The following is a 17,391-nucleotide window of genomic DNA, read 5'->3' on the forward strand; positions in this document are numbered from 1 at the left end:
CGACAAAGGAGATGACTTCACGAGCAGATCGTCATTTTAAGGGGACATTGCCAAGCTGCTCTCTCTCTCTCTCTGAATTGTACTCCAATCCTGGAATTGGAATGACATTAGGAAGGGAGCAGACGAGTGGTCAAATAATAACACAGAGAATCTGATCTCAGCTCTGTGAGTGAACACCAACGAACGGCAGTGAGATGGTAAAGGAGATCAGGGAGTGGTCAGCTGAGCCTCCTCCAGCTGTATGGCCCTATGAAATATTGGTAATACTTAAAAGAGATGTCACCTTGTCTTGAGGGGGTGGTAGGTTGGGGCTAGAGGGCGTAGAGCCAAGATATGCAAAAGTAGACGTTGCAATGGTGCCAGGATGTTAAGGTGGCAGGGACTGCATAAATACCTCGATAGAGGCTCATTCTACGTGCTATTCTGCTGGAATTTCTGTGGGGGCACTGAGGGGAATGATACTGCTGATACATTCCAGATTGATGCTTGGCTGTTTTTTTTTTTTTTTTGGAGCAACAGTGTTACACTGTTGACTCCTTTAGCTTGTGATCCACAAACCCCTTTCCGCCGTACTCCTTTCTAGGCAGTCATTTCCCATTTTGTATGTATGCAACTGACTGTTCCTTCCTAAATGGAGTATTTTGCATTTGTCCTACTTGAATTTCATCCTGTTTACTTCGGGCCATTTCTCCAGTTTGTCCAGATCATTTTGAATTTTAATCCTATCCTCCAAAGCACTTGAACCCCTCCCAGCTTGGTATCATTCGCAAACTTTATAAGAGTACTCTCTATGTCATTATCTAAATCATTGATGAAGATATTGAGTGGAACCTGCAGGACCCCGCTTGATATGGCCATCCAGCTTGATTGTGAACCACTGATAACTACTCCCTGGGAACGGTTTTCCAACCAGTTATGCACCCACCTTGTAGTAGCACTGTCTAGGTTGTATTTCCCTAGTTTGTTTATGAGAAGGTCATGCGAGACAGTATCAAAAGCCTTATTAAAGTCTAGATATACCATATCTACTGCTTCCCCCCCCCCAATCCATAAGGCTTGTCACCCTGTCACAGAAAGCTATTAGGTTGGTTTGACATGATTTGTTCTTGACAAATCCATGCTGACTGTCACTTATGACCTTATCTTCTAGGTGTTTGCAAATCGATTGCTTAATTTGCTCCATTATCTTTCTGGGTGCTGAAGTTAAGCTTATTCTCCAGGTTTTCCTTATTCCCCTTTGTATAGATTGGGACTATATTTGCCCTTTTCCGGTCTTCTGGAATCTCTCCCGTCTTCCATGACTTTTTGAAGATAATTGCTTATGTCTCAGATATCTCCTCAGTCAGCTCCTTGAGTATTCTAGGATGTATTTCTTCAGTGGATTTCCTGGTGTATGTATTTCCTGGTGACTTGAAGACATCTAACTTGTCTAAGTAATTTTTAACTTGTCCTTTCCTTATTTTAGCCTAATTTTCTCTGGCATTCACTATGTTAGACGTTCAATCTAACATTGGGCATTGGATGTCCAGTCCAATATCTGGCTTTATTCATCTGGCTGACAAAGCAAGAAACAAAACAATCCCTTCCAAAAATATATACTGAAGGAGAAGGAAAATCTCTTGGAACGATGGACAGTCCCCAATGAGAGTTTTCCTTTGCCCCCGATGCTTCCTTTGGAAGCTCCACAAAAGAACAAGCACACGTGTGCATGCAAGACCTACTGAACCTCACATGACTGCCAGGAGTCTGCCACTGATGTTGTAGGGAAGCGCACATCTGCATTTCTTGGGGCATGAGGGGCAGTCTGCTTCTGCACTTGGACAGGATAATGGAGATCCTGATTCTAAATCTCAGTGAGGAAATTTGGCCAAACCTCTATTAAAAATAGGAGCAGGATTTAAATTTTCTCTGAGATTTACTACCCTAAATTTTTCAGGCTCATGCTCAAAAGCAGCATCAATCATTTAATTTACTGTGGGTCCAAGGCCTGGAGGCAGCTGATCTCTAGACAATGATCTATTAGAAGCCAAAGTTATCCATCACTCTGAGAGGAGTTTAGCCACTGCTTTCATTATGGAGGCAGTGGGAGCAAACCCTGGTTAAGGTTACTTTGAACTTTTCACTTAAAACAAGATTAAAATCCCTCTATTTTAGAGTTCAGCAGTTGAATTTAGTCTCCTGAGTCACCGCTATCTTTTCTGAGGACAACTGAATAAAATAGTTACCAATTTTGAGATGATACAGATCAAGGCTACATTTAAAAATGATTGTGGCGAGAATAGAGTCAAGAGAATGATTGATTTTAATTCTGTCTTCCTCTCTGTACAGAGCCTTGTGCAATGAGGTCCAATCTTGACTGGGGCCTCTAAGTGCTACCACAGCACGCCTTCATGGCAATAATATTGTTCTCACTTTTTTTGGCTAAACAATCACAATTGCTTCAGGCTCAAAGCTTCCCCCAGACAGATCGATTCCCATGGTATGTTTGACATAGGCCGTGACAATAGCTGACATGGAGTTCTGTTTTCTGATGCTGGATCCCCAGCCCTTCTCTTTACAAAGACCCACCCACCCCAGTCAGCCCTTATCTTTGGGGAACTATGGAAGCAGGGTGGGTAGCATAACATGTCTCCTTCTCTGGCTCCTCAGCCCCACTGCCTTTTCCTCCCCAGCTAAGCTACTGTACAACTGTTTGGCCTGCCTGGACAGCTTCCAGCCAGCCTTGACTCCCCCATCATCCACTGTTCCGGCTCAGATGTCCCTAGATCTGCCAAGGTTTGCCAGTAGGTGTGCACAGGTCTGATGAACATGATCAGGTTTGTTGGCACAGGACTCCTCACGTGGGAAACAATAGAAATTAGCTAGGAGAAGATGCTTCCTCCATAGCAGAGCTACCGCTCGGTTTTTCAGGTCACTCTTCCTGCAAGTTGTCCCCTGTCTGTGTCCCTTCCCTTCTGTGTCCCATGGGACAGAGAGGAGTAGGTTGGGTGGAGACTGGCAGCTTGTCTTATGGAAGCCATAATGTCTTGGGTTTCCTGCTAGACCCTGCTCCAAAGATGTTCCCCTGTGGGTAGTGGTTTCAGTCTATGGAATGGAAGCAGCATAGAATTTAACAGATGCTTCTGGTGCTATCTTGCCTTGCACATTTTCAGTACTATTAAAAGGGGTGAGCCAGTGGTGAGAATCTACCCTTGAAGTTCTGCTCCTATTGAATACCTGTAAAGAGGCTTCAATAGGATTGGATGACAGGGTGGGGGAACATACCACGGAGTTGGTGCTCTTCCCTTTGTGTGCTTCACCTCTGCTTTGTGCGTGATCAGGCCCATCAAAATTATATTGAGCCACAGATGGTGTTAAATCCCAGTAAGATGGAGAGTTAAAGTGTAAACAGTTCAACACCAGGATGGTTTTACTGTGAATACTTATGGCTCACAGCTATTGTGGACTAATACTCTCCTATAACTGTCTACTCTTAGCTTTGTGACTATCAGAACCTACCAAGCAAGCAAGCCAACTTGGAAAATACAATTCTACTTGATGGAAGCATTGCATGATCACTGAATGGATGGCCCTTAGAGTACTTGATTAAATACTGATGCAAGTCTGATCCAGGGATGTTTGTGTTCAGTAATAAACAGAGGGTTCATAATTACAAAGACTAGCTCCTGGCTTTGGATGAAGGGCCTCAGGTGGTGCACAGTAAATAAGCCACACCAAGATGTTTCTTTGCAAGGGTCAGTTTTAGAAATTGTAAGGTCACTCAGAGCCAACAGACATTGTTCACCTACATGTAGTTATCAGACTTATTTACTGCTGTGAAATTCGTTATCGTGCTGAGTGGCAGACATGAGGCTTCACTCCTATGTGGTTAAAAAAATAAATCTGCTGACAGAATATTGTCAGACTCAATAAGTGTAGTCTTGATGAATAGGGTCATTTGCGGGGCTGATGGAGAATCAGGGGCACAATAAATCAAAGACAAGGTTTTTTTATTTTTTTTTAACAGGACTCTTCAATTTGAACTCGCAATTGTTTAACTTTCATATTGGAGCTAGTCCTGGGTGATTTTTTTTTCTCCCTCCCGCAACCTGAAGTACTACTCTGGGAAACCTTGGGAGAAAAAGTGAAGGAAAGAGGAGAGGGATTGAGGTGAAAGGAAAAAGAGTCACAGCTGCAAGGACTGGGTTGGGGTTGGAGGCTAGGACAGGGCTAGAGGTAAGGAGGGAGGAATTTACAGAGCATCTTTTATAGCTGCAGACCAATGCTATCAAATGGCGATTTTTTTCCCTCCACAGAATCATCGCTTAGGTCCTGCAAGACTGTAGATGTTCCACAGTCTTAAGATCCAGGGTAGACAATAACAAACCTCTGGCCACCTAGGTTTTTACAGTGGATTCACCATGGCCACTCCAGCCTTCAAATATAGAACTGCTCCAAAAGCACAAGCCCCTGCCTCTTGAATTAAACAGAATACTTTGTTTGCGCTGGAGAATGCTGGGACTATGACACCAGGTTGAGCAGTTCTAATTCAATCCAGCAGAATTGCAATCCAGCAATCATAGACACATACTCACACATTTTTTCTCACCCACCAGTGTACTTTTGCTCCCTTCCCCAGTAGGTGGAAAGCAGGTGTTTACCAGAGAAGCTGCTGAAGCACTTTGCACTTGGCGAAATCTGTGTGTCACTGCTGAGAGCGGAAGTTGAAAGTCAGAGGGTAGATTCCCCTTTCACGAAGGCTGCTCTGTGCGATGCCCTGTTTATACCCACAGCAGAGAGTGCCTGGGTATGGAGGGAACATATGAAGGGGGTGTCGGGAGAAACCTGCGGTGAAATCCTATAAAATGAGTATGTGCTTAAGTGGTGAAACCAACCTAACAGTCCCACAAATATCCTGCAGCAAACAAGGTGCATGAATCGGGATTCTCAGATATGATGCAGTGGTTTGCCACAAGGTGTCGCTAGCTGCACAGAGATGTATTTGCGTGTGACAGTGCAGACATTTAAGCACAGGTCTGCAATAAAACCATACTACGCTTTGCGTATGTTGTCCAGGTGATTATCTGGCAGTCGTCAGAGAGGTAGATTTACAGGGGGAAATGTGTAAACACGAGACATCACTACAATAGTGTATGAGGACTAATGTTTTCAAATCTATATCTAGATTCTCTTTGGACAACATAGATCACTTGGGGGACAGACCTGCCACCCCAGTTTCTGCTGCAGGTATTTGTTGCTTCTTCTGCTATTGCCTTTTATTTTCAGTTGCATTATGGTGCAAAATGCATTCTGTCACACAGGGCAGCTGAGCCCAAGCAATGAGAATTGTGTACCTTCCCTGTATGTTTGCAATAAGAACATGATTGTATGCATTAAAACCTTTCTAATCTGCACTTCGGTATGCCACACACCTTCTGATCTCCACCTGGAACTAATGCTCTCTCTCACAAAAGATTTGACAGCAAATGTAGCCAGGGTTCCCATTACTAATATTTCATGATATTTACAAACTACACTATGGTACATTTACAAGTGTTACAGCCAATAATTAGTAAGCATTGAGAGCACCCATGAACAAAGCACAGGTGATGATGCATTATCCCTGCTTTCTTTATTGTTTCTCCTCAGTTAGATCCAGCTGGGGGAGCCCCTAGGCCGAGGTACAGCCCCATAGTAGTCAGTTTGTTCATTTATTTAAATTGAAAATAATAAAAAAGACACCTATCCAAGGCTCTAGGTGCCCTAACACATCATTAATAATGCAGCATTGCAGTAATTACTCAGCAGGAACTCAGTCAGCCAGACACCTACTGAAAGTCCTTTCCATCCCTTTGTCATTGTGAGGTATGTACCCTCCGCCTTCTTCAAACCCCCTTGTAAACAGATGGCTTTTGCTGTGTGCCAGGGTTGAGGGCAGCAGGGTTTTTTTCATAGATTCATAGATATTTAGGTCAGAAGGGACCATTGTGATCATCTAGTCCGACCTCCTGCACAACGCAGGCCACAGAATTTCACCCACCACTCCTGCGAAAAACCTTTCACCTTCCACCAGGGAGGAACTCACTGCAGAATTGGGCCCTTCTACTCGTTGAAATTAGATTGTAAACTCTCCAGGGCCATGCCATGGATAAAATTTTCAGGAGCCTATTTTTGAAAGTCACTAAAGTGGTGCCTCCATTGTGCTGCAGCGCAGCCTGAAGGGGTGCGAACTGCAGAGTCCACCACAATGTGGCACTGTGACTGCCCCGGGTGGAAACTGCTGGTGCTAACTAAAAGGTACTTGGTTGGCGTTAAGTCTTTCAGACAGACTTCCTTAACCTGTGCTAGGTACCTTTTAGTTGGCGCCGGTTGCATCCACATGGGGTTACAGTGCAACATTTTGGTGTGCTCTGTAGGTTATCCCCCCATAGTCCTCATTGCAGTGTAGACCAGCCATCAGCACGGGGGCTGGAACAATTTGTATAGTGGGGGTGCTGGGAGCCATTGAACCAAACTGTAAACCCGGGATAGGATGGAAACCATTTCAAACCAGGGAGTGTGGCAGCATCCCCCTCCTCTTTAATTCCAGCACCTATGGCTGTCAGGTACTTTAGGCACCTTAGTCCCATTGAAAGTCAATGTAATTTAGGCACCTGGGTGCCTAAATCAATTTTACGCGTGGGACTAAGGCGTTTTTGAACATTTTACCCCATCTTTTCCTTTGGTTTCTTCTCTAAAGCGCCTAGAACACTTTGCAGCACTGTAAACAATAATCCATAATTAGACTAATTCACACCATTTGGTAATTCACAGTGAGTCTCCTAGGTGTACGTCTACACTGCAATTAAAAACCTATGGCTGGCCCGTACCAGCTGATGTAGACTCAGAGAGCTCGGGCTAAGGGGCTGTTTAATTGCACTTGGTGATTACCTGTTCTGTTCATTCCCTCTGGGGCACCTGGCATTGGCCACTGTCAGAAGACAGGACACTGGGCTGGAGGGCCCTTGGCCTGACCCAGTGTGTCTGTTCTTATGTAGATGTTTGGTCTTAGGGCTGCAGCCTGGACTCTAGGATCCTGTGAGGAGGGTCTCTGAGCTCGGGCTGCAGCCCAAACATCTGCATGGCAGTTAAACAGCCCCTTAGCCTGAGCCCAGCGAGCCGGTGTCAGCTGGCACAGGACAGCTTTGGGTGTAACTACAATGTAGCCATACCCCTAGCCACTAGTGAGAGAGTGTGAGATACGATTTCATTCTCTGATCATTTTACTAACACAGTACACCCCACATGGAGGCACTCAGATACCACGGTGAGGAGGGTGGAACAAAAGCCTTGTCTATAAACCAGTAACAGAAGGTCCATTTTTCTCCTACCAGTGCAGGGAGACCAGCTGTGTGTTTGCTGAGAACTAGATGGTGATAACACCACTTTTCCTGACACTGTTAAATGGATGTGAATTAGCAAACTGTCTCCTCTGCCCTGAACACCTCAGGCTGCTGGGACTGGTGTGACCCTGCATGAGGACTATCGCCCTGCATTTCAGTTTGCAGAGTTGTTTTTCTTCTGTCAGGAATATGGATACTTCAGCCCAAGGAACTATATTTGGAAAACCCTTTGCTAGGGTTTAGCTGCTGCAATAAGACACAATCCACGGCCATCATTCCATTTTAATTCCATTAATTTCCAACTAGCTGCAACTAACGATGGTTTGGCTTTGTGGCCGGCTGCTATGAAATGCAATCCAGTGGCACATGTGTACAGTGAATGTGGCTAATAATAATACATAGCTCTCATGCAGTGCTGTTCATCTTCAAAGTGCTCTGCAAACATTAATCCTCACAGCCGCCCTAGGATGTAGGAAAGTATTATGACCCCCATTTGACAGATGAGGAAGTGGAGGCAGAGAGATCAACAGAATGACTTGGTCTCTGGGATTAGAAGTCAGAAATTCCTGTCGACCCGTCTGTGTCCAGACCATGCTTTCGTAACAGTGGGACTGGTTTTCTCCTAGTGAAGTAGATATAACAGGGAGGAGGGCCTTAGAAATGCACATGGAATGCAGACAGCAAAGTAGGCTGAAATCCGGCTGTTTCAGTGTCTGACAATATATCAATTCCAGTGGCCTTTCACACTAAGGGGGAAGTTGTTCCGAGTATGAGGGGCAGGAAACAACCTAGTTCCACTCTGTGCAGGTTCCACTTTGAGTGTCCTGTTATTCCTGTGACCTGCTGTATGCCATGATGCGATATCTGTGTCCCTCACTCCTTTGGTGGAACGTGGACTACCTCAGCAGGTCTCTGATGGGTGTGCTCCCCACACTTGTCTGGCAAGAGCTGAATTAGGCTAGGTGGGCTCAATCAGCTAATTAGGCTGCAAATGAGAGCTTTAGGCTGGAAGCAGCTAATTAGAGAGAGGCTCACCTGTGAGGGACAGGTGGGGCTTCTATAAAAGCTGGCAGGCTGGCAACAGAAGGGGTGGTAGTGAGGTTACAGTCTTTCCCTGAGAGAAGGGAGGGATATGTGAGGGGTTGCAGCGATAAGTTGCCTAAAGTTATTCCATGGGAGGAGACTCCCAAACCCAGAGGAGTGGGGAAGGCCAGAGGTATGGAAGTGGCTCAAGGAAATATAGTAAGGTGCAGGGAACACAGGTTGGCTGTTGTGTAGAGGGTCCTTGAGCCGGAAACCAGAGTAGAGGGTGGGCCTAGGTTCCCCTGCCAGCTGCTGTGGGGCTGGCACTGTAAGGCAGTGAAGCAAAAGACTGCCTGGGAATGCTGGAGAGCAGGAACCTTTATGCACTTCCCTGCTGGAAGGTGCCCCCCCCCCCCAATAGTGACCTGGCCAGAGGGCTGAGTCCTGAAGAGGACAGCTGTGGCTCCTGAGAGTGAGAGAGGAGCTGCAGAGAAGAAACTGATGATGTGTAATTGCTGGAAGGGGTGTGACTGAGCTAATTCCCAGGCCTGCCAGGAGGCGGTGCTATCCAGTGGTGAGTACAGCACCCTGTCACAAAGTCCTACATCTTCTTGATCTCCCACCAGTTTGGCTGGAAAATGCCATTTTAATCACATTCTGGATAATTTTATGCCATATTAAACTTCATTCTGGTGAATTAAAGCTCTAATAATGATAGCAGTGCTGTTGATTGGCATGCACATGAAATTGCCAGTCAGCTAGGATAAGTGATGGTGCCAGATATAATGAAGTCTGTTCTTAGCTGGGCCACTGACAAGGCAGTCAAAATGCATGTGGGAGGATGCACTGGGTAAGGTGATGACATTTGTGTACTAATGGAAATTCCCCACTTACAGCTCTGGGGACCAGAGAGGGCTAGGCAGCAGGAGGATGGAAATTGTTTAGTCAAAATCTGATTAATACTGACCTGAATGAGGAGAGTCTGCCACTGGACTTCTGTTGAGGGCAATGTCTCAGGGGAATGAGAGCAATTTCTTCCAAGTGCAGTGATGGTCAGAACAGTGATTATGTAAGAAAGGCACCTGCTTATTCATTGGGTCTGCTTCCTGTGGGCCTGATGCTTGGAAATCTCTTTAGCTTTCAGTGAACTTTAGAACAGGTTCCCCAAGTGAATTTAGATCCATGTGATTATTTTACTTACTAGAATAAATATGCATGGCAGAGCTAACACAGTTTGGGGGGTGGGGGAAGAGCTCATGAATTTTAAAAAAAAGATAATTGACATGTGGCTTATGATGATGAATAAGCCAGCAAGAACCCAGCTTGACGTTCAACTCTTCAGTTTATTTGCAAGCTGATCGGGTTTGATCAGAGACCCAGTGAAGGAGCCCTGCAATGCCATTCCTGCAGGGTTGCTTTTCAGCTCCGAACCAGATATTTAACCAATAGGAAGAGATTCAGCAGTGGAGGCCCAAGTCATGCTCCATAGAGAGGTCCAGGAAATGCGTGGACTGAATCATCCCCTCAGGTAGTGGGATTTCCCCCTGCTTTAGAATGAAACAAAGGGCTTCATCCTCCAAATCCTCACATACCCAGCGATCTAGACAAGTGTCAGAGGAGCTGTTAGAAGCAAGGACCATCAATGAGAGCCATATCCCTACATCCTGGTCCTTGGCAGGGCACCCTATAGGCAGTTGCCCCCAAAACCTCTCACAGAATATTAGGAGGGGCTGCCATAGCTCAGAGGGAACCCAAGTTTTTTAGACTGATTTGGGCCTTGAAGATGGAGAATCCCTGTATGTTTGGTGTGGGGATGAGGTATGGAGAAGGTCTCTTCTCTCCTGGCCCCTTTCTCTCAATGCCTGGATCCCGGTGGAGGGACTTCTGCAGAGTCTGGGGAAGGTGGTAGTTCCCTACTCTGTGGGTCCCCCTCCTTCAGGCAGGGATTCAGTAACTTTTCATCCTTTCTGTCCAGGATATCAGAAAGGACAATTGGATAGTACAGTGATGAGTGTGGTATAAGAACCAATACAGAATCTGTCAGAATTTGGTTGGATCTCTCTGTGGATTTAGGGCGTTAGGCTCCAAATGAAGGCACTCCCCTCACAATTGTCAGTGGTGCTGAAATGCTGATTGTGTAGAGGGCCTATAGACAGGACAAGAAACTGAAGGTGCAGGGATGGGGGTGTTGCCTGGAGTGTGCGTCCTTGCTTGGCTTTGCTATTGCAAATTGTGTATTTTTTTGGAAAACAAAGCTGGCTGAGGCAAAAAGCGACAGGCCTGCTGCTAGAGAGCATCCTGCTGCTGCTCGAGCAACGGAGTGGTAGGGTGTAATGAAGCATTGATCAATTTTCCACTCCACTTCCATGGAGCATGTTGCCTGAATGAAATTATTGATTAGCTTGGGGTCAATATTGAGTCCTACACGGAGAGGTGTCTCTAAGCACAGAAGTACACTCTGTGCCTTCACTTACACATGTGCCTTCGTGTTCTATTGGAATAAATGTCTCCTTTGATTGGAGACCAGCTCATGCCCTTGGCAGCACCCTCCTGCTGCATATATTCCCTTTAGTTTTGTATTCTCTGGGATCTTCGCTTTTATGGCCCAATCCTGCAAGGTACTTAGTACCTGGGGAGTTGAGATGGCTCAACACCTACCAGGACTAGATCTGAATTTCAGGAAATAGGAGATTCAGAACCTAGTTTTCATAACCTCTTTAGAATGACTAAGATTGCCGAGTCCATGTATTGTGCTGCTTGCCCTCTGCTGTGCTTGTCTAATCTCTAAGACTAGTGTTTTGTAGCTGAGATTTGCCATTTATGTCCAGTGCTCTAAATGTGGCCTCATTTGCTCTTTAGAGTGTGCTAGAAGAATCTCTTCCTAGTTACATTTGATAACTTCTTTATGCCTTCTGCAATTGTATTTGCATTCCACCGGTATTAGCACACTTGCATATTTTAACTTCCATCCAGGGGGCTAGCACATGTGGCTAGTGAAGATATACTGTATTCCCCATAGCTTTTGGATCCCAAGCACTGCACATTTCTCTACCTTGCACTGCAGTTTGGCCCCTCTATTCCTGTCCAGAACTTTAGAATAATTAATGAAGAGACTATGCCCAGAAAATGCAGCCTAGGTTAGACATGTTGCAACAGGAATTTGGAAGTTGTGTGGATGCTCAGAGGCCTGACTCAAAGCCCATTCAACTCAATAGGAGTCTTCCCCCCCCCCGCCCCCCCCCCATTGAAGCCAATGGCTTTTTAATCATGTCTGCACTCTTGGATTGTTTGTCAAAGTTCATAATTATGGATAACCCAAGTAGGAATACTTTGTTTTATGAAGCCCCATGTCAACTGGACTATAACAATGTATGTTTCTCTTTCAGTTTTCGAGATGCTTCAGAATGCATCGTTCTAGGATGTCTCAGATTCAAGAAGAGGCAATAGTTGCACAAGGTGTCTGATATTGCTAATGCCCCAGAATCCTGTATTATGGAGGAAGCATGGATACTACCACATCCCATCTAATAAACCCACAAATGCACCTTAATTTCTACAAGCCTAAAAAACACGTATTAAAAACTGAGTCAAAATTTGTCCATACTGCATGCCTGGTTACTGAGGGCATTTATCATCTGATTCTAGGCTTGCTTCCCTTTTTTATTTTAGATTTGTAGTTCACTGCTAAATTCTTAGGTTCAGAGATTGCAGCTATGAAGAATATATCAGTGACTCTCTCACATGCTGTTTTAAAAGTTCATAATGGAACTTGAGGGGAAAAGTCCCCAGTCTTTTTTAAAGTCCAGAGATATAAATAGACTAGGAGTATAATTCTATAAAATTGAACTGCATTATTGCTCTCCTTCTGGACTGATTGCATCCTCCAAAGTTTCTTATCAGGAGCAATTTTCATTATCTGTTTCCAAGTCACTGACATCTAAACAGAAAAATTCAAGCAGCCTCAGTCCATCCCAAACTGTTTGTTTCCACTTAAATGTGTCCTCAGATTTCAAGTCTTTCATTATTTCATCCACTTCAGATCCTTACTCACTAAACCGAAACATTTAGTTAGCTTGTTTACAGTCTGACACGGTCATGCATTTGTTTGCATGTGTATATCCTGTAGGCAGCAGCTATACTCCTAAAAATGACCCAGTCAGACCTATGCAGAAAACAGTCTTTACATGTGTAATATCACAGCTCCCAGGAAGAACTGCACCACAAGTAACAAATAGCATTTCTCCAAGATCTTGCTGCCTAGTCATTCAGTTAGACAGCTTGTAAAACAAACTGTAACTGCACCATCTGGTGACTCCAAATAATATTATGCCTTAGAGACCAATTCTCTGTATACTACTGTATCAAAAGCTTTTCTAATCTTTAGGGTACTATACCAAGTGAAGTTGACAAGCTCTGTCTTAGTTTCACTTTGCACTTTGCTTTGGTGTAGTACTGCTCTACTCACAGAGGGAGCCAAGAAGTGGAAGTATGTCACAGGGCTTTACACACCCAACTCTTGTTGTCATGCCTGGCAGGGGTGGCTCTCCCCTGTTGGCAGTCAGAATTGTTGGAAGCTTTTCCAATTTGAACTTCTGTGTGTTGATTACACAAGTAAATTTGTTAAAACAGCACTTTCTCCATTGCCATGGCTCAAAGATGCTGTTAAGGTTGCAGCTGCATATGTGTTAATGCAGACCTTGTCTACTGGGCAGAGTTTTAGCCAGAGGATTTTAATGGAGGTCATGAACCCGAAGTCCTGTATAGGACTTCGCAACTGTAGGCATAGAAAGAATGGTCTTGCCATTAAAACATTGGTGAGAACTCAAGACATCTAAGGTCAATTCTTGACTCCACCACAAATGTCCAGTGTGACCTTGGGCAAGTCACTTAATCTCTGTGTGCCTCATCTCCCATTTAAAAATAAGGGACTAATAATACACCCTCTCTGCCAAGCCTTGTATGTTTAAATTGCAAACTCTTTAGGGCAGCAACTGTCCCTTTACTATGTTTATTACAGTGCCTAGCACCTCTTGGTGCTACAGTAATACCAATAATAAAACTAGGGCTACATCTCTTTTTATTACCTTATCCACATGACACAAATCTCTCTCACCTCTGTGTCTCTGATTACAGCACACAAGCACTAGATTAAGGATGGTGCTTCAGCAGGGGCACACACCATGCCAATGCTGCAGGGCTTTCCTTTCCTTCTCTCCCTGGCACTCAAGTACTTTACTCATGGTGATTTGTAAGCAAATAAATATTTATAACTATGTACAAATTATTTAATGCTACCATACATAATGCTGTCACCGACCGAGAAGGCATTAAAGGAGAAAAAGATGCTCTAAGACTGAACAATCCTCTGGGTCTCCCAATGCATTCTGTGTCTGCTTTATGTTGTTGGCAGTGTTGTAGCCATGGTGGGCCCAGGTATGGGAGAGATGAGGTAATATATTTTATTGGACCAACTTCTGCTGGTGAGAAAGACAAACTTTCAAGCTAAACAGAGCTCTTCTTCAGGTCCCGTGATGTCTGCTTGGAAAAGACTGGTCCAGATCCTGTGAATGTGAGGGGAGTCTTTCTATGGACTTGGGTGGGGGTGAAGTTCCTAGAAGCTGATGCTGAGCCTCTAGCCATTTGCCACCATACACTGAATTAATAATGATGTGTTGGCAGGGCCAATGCATGTTGGTGGCAATAAATAATCAGTAACAGCTGGAGCTGCTGTCTGCAAAATATTGCAAAACAAGCAGATGAATCCATGTTGATAAAAATGAGTGACCCGTTGGTTCGTTCGTTTGTTTATGCAAAACTTTATGCAGCAGCATGGACTCTCCATTGTGGACCAGGAAGGAAGTCCTGGATCTGTTCAGCCTCATGAAGGTGTCAGGAAATGCTGGTCTCCTCACCCTGCAGGGAGGCTGTGCAGAGGGGAAGAGGTCCAGTGTCTGTGCTTTCCTACCTTAATGATCTAGTTAGTTTTACATCAGTTTTGAAAACACGGCCCTCGCTGTCTTCTTCCAGATCAGAAAAAGAACTAAGAAGCATAGGGCCAGATTCTTTTTGCACTTTGTCTAGATGTTTACACCTGTGAACAGGGAGTGTTTAACTGCCACCCAGAGGAGTGAGTGGGAAAGTCTCTGACCTCGCTGAGTTTCCTGCTTACTTTGCACAGGTCTGAATGGTGACCCAAGATCTAAGGCAATGAAGAATCAAGCCCAGAGAGCATCTTGGGCTTTATCTGAACTATCAGACAAAACTCTCCCTCTCCCAGTCCATTTTCTGCTGCATTTTTTTAATGGATATTTATGGGTTTGCTCCAGGCAACCAAGTAGCACAGCTGGGATTTAAAGGGACCACACCCAGCATCTGTGTTAGTCTCTCTTTAGCATACTGGGAAATGTACCTTGTGTCATCTTCTATCAGTTTCCTTTTCCCCTGTGGAAGTACTGAGGCACATAATTCATCGAGCTTGTTTTAGAAAATGTCATTTTGCTATGTCAAGAAATTAGCCTGGCTGCAGTATCTTCGAGCCAGGCAGTCGGCTTCACTTACAGCACCCCATGGGCCTTCTGGACTTGAATCTTTTATTATTAGTTGTCTGAACATCTTGCATTATCTTTTATTCATTCGCCCCCTTTGTGTTTTCTTTTCATTTGTTGCAGTCACTAACTTCAGTCTTCAATCCTGCCAGGCTTTCTGGTGCCTGATGTTTAGTGTCCCTATGCCTCCTTGCTGCTCTTTACATCTCTTGATGTGTCCACATTGCCCTTTCTTTGTGCACAGACAGTGCCAACACAGTCACTTAGCACTGAACCCAGTTAAATCAAGTGAGGCCACTGTGATGGGTTCTCCCGGGAGTCCAGGCTGGTGGGTCAGGGGGGCTCAGTGCCACCTGGAACTGGGGTACCACTCTGGAGGAACCCATCACAGCCACCTCATTGTAACTCTACTACTTGGACCACCTGTCTTTCTCTGCTCAGGGTGGCTTGCACAATACCTGATTGTATCCAGCTGGGTTAGTGCCTATGTGCCAGGGGTATGTTGTGTCATCCATCTGAAAACGTGAAGGATTGGTGTCTCCTGGGATCCCCTCAGATCATGGGATGGTCAGAATGGACCCCAGACTCCTAAGCACCTTCTGTCACAACACTGCTCAGAAAAAAAGAACAAAGTGTTCACACAAGCTTTTCTTTTTCTGCTCTTACTCAGCTTTGCTCAGGGGGTTAGAGGGTGGCCGAAAAGCAGCACAAGTAAAAGGGCACCTTGCACTGGTGGAAGGTGACCTAGCAGACAAAGCCAAGACTGAAGTTTGAGTGGAATGAGAAGGTGGAAGACAATGTGGCAATGAGGATACACAGACTTGGACAGAGTTAGTCTAAAGACAACTTTGAAAACCAGTTTTGGTCTCTGCAATAAGCCAGCAAAGAGGATGGAAGATAGGGGGGATTTTGCTTCTGGGAGTGGGAGCCTCATCCGGCTAAAGTTTAGATGCACCTTAAATCTAAAAGTGCAATTCTACCCTGTGAGAATCTCGTCATCCGTCTCAACAGATCAGCTCCCTGGGCACATTCAGAGCCAGATCAGACATTACATTTGTTCTGCTTTTAACTCCTGTTAGCCCTGCAGAGATATCACAGCCGCAGGAGAGGGGGCTGGATTCAGTTCCTCCTTGTGTGCCTCAACAGAGTTGTTTCTTAAGTTCCAGCAAACTACACCTGTACAACCCCCTGGAAGGCAATGGAGTTGCACAGGCATCACTGAGGGCATACTCTGACCTGTAGGACCTTTATGATGAGGCAAGAGAAGGAAAGAGTGGTTGATTCTCAGAGCCCAGGTTGAGTTTGCAGGGAGTGTAGTTTTAAAAAGATGGTGTTATTTTTCCTTTGTGAACTGGGCACACCTGATCAGGAGTCATTTGAAGACAATAAACATGAAGCAATTTCAGGAGCAGCATTTTGGAGCAGATCTGCACCTCAGTAATATTATAAAAGATCAAGGGGTGAGGAAGGATTTCAATAGAGAGTGAATCAGGGTACATACGTTCAAGGAGAAGACAGCAGGCCAGGGAGTTGCAGGAGTAAAAAATTTAGCTAATATTTAAGGATGTCTCTGACACTTATGGGGTCTGATCCTCCACAGATGTAAATTGTGTGGTGTGTGTTTGTGGGTTTTTTTTTTTTTTTTTTTTAAAGAACAAAATTTAGTATCCAACTTTAGAAGAGCGGTGGCAAGTACAGGAAGCATACTGCAAATAGAACATGCTACCCGAGAAGATTAAATTCCATAGCAGGCAGTTACTGACAGCTTTGAAAGAGCCAGCTGAAGGAATCTGAGAGAGTTATACCCATAGTTGTAATTCATTAGTGTCATAAGAGTGACTGGATTATGTAGGTTTGTGTCTCAGGTGAAAGAAGTTCTTATCTCCCAATGACCAGGTCTTGTGCTTATGGAGAATTTCTATTTGAAAAGCTCATCTTCTGACTGAAATCGCAAACCCTTCCTTAACTGCTATGCAGGCTTAACAATAATGTACTGTTTTAGAGGGATCTGGTATAAGGTAGCATATATACATAGGGATAGATTCTGCCTGCTCCTCCCATGAGTGTGCAGCAAAGAAAGTCTTCAATCACCCCTTTGCAAAGCCTGCCAAAGGGCGAGCAGCATTGCAGCCTCTCTTCTTCGGGGAGGGCAGGGACTGCTCCTTTCCCGCCTCTCTAGGAGGTGGAGGGTGCCCTAAAGAGTGGAGAGGAGCTGGAGTTATGGCCTTGCACTACTTCCAGACCAGCTTGTGGAGTGGGACTAGGCTGGGCCCCAGGAAAGGCAATGTGCAAGCCATGGAGTCTGGCCAGTTCCTCCCAGTACTCTGTCTGCCTCTCACTCTGGGCTGTGCCCAAATGGAATAATCTAGGCCAGAGTTATTGCTGATATCACTGATTTTCCTAGGTGCTGGGGGCCAGCTCCTCAGTTGGTGTAAATAGGTGCAGGTCCACAGAAGCTGTGC

General features: G+C 45.0%; 1 long non-coding RNA gene across 1 annotated transcript in view; it reads left to right on the forward strand.

Annotated features, from left to right (window-relative positions):
* The first annotated feature begins 8,458 nt into the window (after window positions 1–8,458).
* LOC122461787 overlaps window positions 8,459–17,391 on the forward strand; it is a 68,297-nt gene continuing 59,364 nt past the window's right edge. The window contains exon 1 of the long non-coding RNA XR_006283967.1: window positions 8,459–8,958. This is a non-coding gene — a long non-coding RNA (uncharacterized LOC122461787). The remainder of the gene's footprint in view (window positions 8,959–17,391) is intronic.

This window comes from Chelonia mydas, chromosome 9, assembly GCF_015237465.2.
Source record: "Chelonia mydas isolate rCheMyd1 chromosome 9, rCheMyd1.pri.v2, whole genome shotgun sequence".
In the NCBI taxonomy this organism is placed as follows: Eukaryota; Metazoa; Chordata; order Testudines; family Cheloniidae; genus Chelonia; species Chelonia mydas.